Here is a 3,609-nt window from a genome sequence, read left to right as displayed (position 1 = left end):
GTATGGAACTAAAACACGTGTTGTGAATGTAGAAACTAGAAACATGTGGATAAATATTATAAATATGAAAACAGTGATCAGAGTCGAAGAGCGTGCCAACATGCCCGACTAATAGAGGTTCTATTTCTATTTTGTTGGTAGCTTTTTTTCGAGACTTAATGAGCGGTTTAGCGGGCAGCTTCAACCTGTTAATTTTGTGTTAGTGATGCGCGCGCATCTTAAAATTTCACTCTCATCATTTTTTCATAACGCGCCTAAAGAAGTATAACTTCAATAACTTCAAAAAAAGTAAACAAAAAATACCTACCGTCGAGTTTTGAACCACGGCCCTTCAGCATGTTCACCGCGCAGTATAATCAATGCTCTGACAGAAGGTTACGAGAAAAATGTGTATTATATTTGATGTAATACCAAAATTATGTGTTTTTTTTTTTTAAACCTTGGAATTTACTCTTTACTATGAATATTTACGTTTGCCACAATAAATTCAATGGTAATTTCACTATCATAAAGTTTCATTTGGCACACAAATACGTTTCGTATGTCCCCTAATGTGGGTTTATGTTCATACACGTGGGTCCGCCATCTTCCTGTGAAAATATCGTTACATGGTGCGCGCGCATATTAAAATTTCACTCTCATAATTTTAAAATTTCACTCTCATAAATTTTTAATAACGCGCCTAAAGAAGTGTAACTTCAAAAACTCAAGAAATGCTAAACCGCCCGAGCTTTATTGAAACAGCATGAAAAAAAAAACACACTTGGTTTGGGTTTTTTTTGCCAACTGGTTACAAACGCAGTCTCATGTCGCCTGGCGGTCGAACGAGAGAACTGCATTTCGTCACTTGAAAACGTAACACATCCCGTTTGAAAGGGAACCACACATAACTTAGAAAGTCACAACTTAGAACTGTCATAACTTAGAAAACTTGGAAAAATCCACGTAACTTAGAAACACACAACTTAGAAAGATCATAACTTAGAAACACACAACTTAGAAACACGCAACGCAGAACCACACAACTTATAAACGTAACAACGTAGAAAGTCATAACTTAGAAACACACAACTTAGAACTGTCATAACTTAGAAACACGTAACTTAGAAACACGCAATGCAGAACCACACTATTTAGAAACGTCATAACGTAGAAAGTCATAACTTAGAACTATCGCAACTTAGAAACACACAACTTAGAACTGTCATAACTTAGAAACACGTAACTTAGAAACACGCAACGCAGAACCACACAACTTAGAAACGTCATAACGTAGAAAGTCACAACTTAGAACTGTCATAACTTAGAAAATTCTAAGTTACGTGTTTCTAAGTTGTGTGTTTCTAAGTTATGACAGCACCCCAGTTTGAAATATGGCAGCTCTTCTCACCCACGAGAGCGAACTCCAGATCACTCTGGTGCCAAACAGCGCTCATAAATGTTGAGTTATGCCGGGAATCGAACCTGCAACACTCGTCACGTAAGCGTGACTCATTAGCGAACACGTTTACTGAGGGACAATACATATTTTAAAAAGATCACGGTGAGCAGCGTTACTTACAAATGTATTTAAAATCGTGTGCGAAATGTTAGAAACCTAATCTTATATATTATTCTAGCCTGTTTTCTGTCGTCCGCGAGATCTTCCTTATTCCTTTATCAAATTTCCATCACTTACCCCTCATTTGAAAGCTTATCGTGCCGGCTAATGACAAAAAATAGACCTATGGTCTAAAAATGTACCGCTTCTCTTAATTTGAGTTTTAAAGTCATCTAAGAAGAGGATTTTTAATGGATGTGTCGATTTTTCGATAGATATCGAATCGGTGTCGATAAATATCGAATCAGATATCCACTTGAAACATCAGCATTTACATGCTTATTTTTCAAATTGCACTTCCGTCATAATTAACAAAACTTATGATAAAGAAATCTTACAGGATCCTTCAACTTAACCAAAATATTCCACCAAAAAACCACTTAACCAAAACTTCTGGCACGTCAGACTTTTCTTATAAGTAAGTTCTTTTGAAATTACTGTTGATATTTTGTATCACAAACATAACCTACAAACATTCTTCTTCAAAATGTAATTTCTCCCAAATTTTTAAAGAATGGAATGCAACACAAAACGATATGGTGCGCACTGCGGGATTCCGCACGGGTCGACTAGTAACTTAGTATTCTACTGCCTTAAATTTCAGTGCTTAGTACGTCCATCCTTAATAATCACTTTGTAAAGACATAAAACATATTTTCCTTCCCCGCAGTTGTAGTGAACGTTGTAAAGTCAATGGAGGTTATAAATCATAGAGTGGGTGTCTAATACATATGGTGTATCAGGGGGTGGCCACATCTGCATGATTACCAGGTGAAGCCATTTTTAATTATCTCATAGCATGCGCCTTGTTTGATAGACGCCCACAACTCTGGCTGAAGTGTAGTGTTTGCGTTGTTGAAACAGCTTTAAATGATATTAATTTATGGAAGTGACTTTTTTCCAACGAAAGAGATTCTCATTTCTACACACTGGCCAGCATCATACATGGTCAAGCATCATTTCCACAATGCTTTGGGCTACAAACCGAAGTGTCTTTCGTTTTGGCCGCTTGGTTTTCTTGAGGTGCCTATATCATGCAGTGCCCGCCTAATGCTAATTTTTGTTTTGTTATTGTTAGTCTTGTCAATTGGTACTAGGTCTGTCTTTAATATGTCTGGTTGTGTGTTGTGCCTAACTTTAAAAGTGTGCAACTATTGGTTTGCATGTTTCATATAAAAAAAACAATACCCTACTGTAAGTGTGCTACAACGCAAACATGCCGTAGAGCGTCCCAGTCTTGAGTCCCCAATCCTTCTCCGTCATCATGATCGTTGCATTTTTCGTTACCCTCCGGACATTGACACTTTGGCAGTTTGGTTTACGCTCTGACGACTTCATCACCTCTCACCCCACCACCGTCCCGTACAGGAGTTTTCGCTTCGGAGAAGGCGGCTCGATCGGAACCGCATTCGATCCACGGCCTAATGCCACGCGAACGTGAATTTTTCAGGAGTTGTCGCGCCTGCCGAGACCGCGCGCGTGTTTGTCCTCTCCCCTCCCCTACCAAACCTCACACCGCTCCGGCGCGAATATTGCGTCCGTGTGCGAGCTGAATATTTGTTATCTCTCTTCATTTCCTCGCTTCCTCCATCCTCTACCTCCTCCGCCCAGGGGAGACACGGCGGGGACTCGCGTCCCGAAGGCGGGTTCATGACTCCTGCCCCGTCCTTCCTCCCTCCCGGAAACTACGCGCAACGTAATTTCCAATCCCGCAAACTCCTTTTCTATACTGCTACCTGCTTACGCACACAAGCCAACATGCATGCGTGTGCTGTGTTTCCCCCCAACCCCTTCTCTCTTCTGGTAGCCGGGAAAAGGTCGCCGAGAAGGAGGGTTGGGGGGATATAAAAAGTTATTCGAGCTCAGACTTCATGGAAAATGTACGCAAAAATACCAATTTCCCCTCTCTCCCTCCGCCGCGGGTTCCTTCGGCTCGACTGCCGAGGGCTCGCGCACACTCCCCCCTCCTCCCCCCCCACCGACAGGTGGAAATCGAGTGCTCCGTATCG

Source organism: Bacillus rossius (assembly GCF_032445375.1).
Source record: "Bacillus rossius redtenbacheri isolate Brsri chromosome 4 unlocalized genomic scaffold, Brsri_v3 Brsri_v3_scf4_2, whole genome shotgun sequence".
NCBI classification, from domain to species: domain Eukaryota; kingdom Metazoa; phylum Arthropoda; class Insecta; order Phasmatodea; family Bacillidae; genus Bacillus; species Bacillus rossius.
This window is presented reverse-complemented; position numbering follows the sequence as displayed.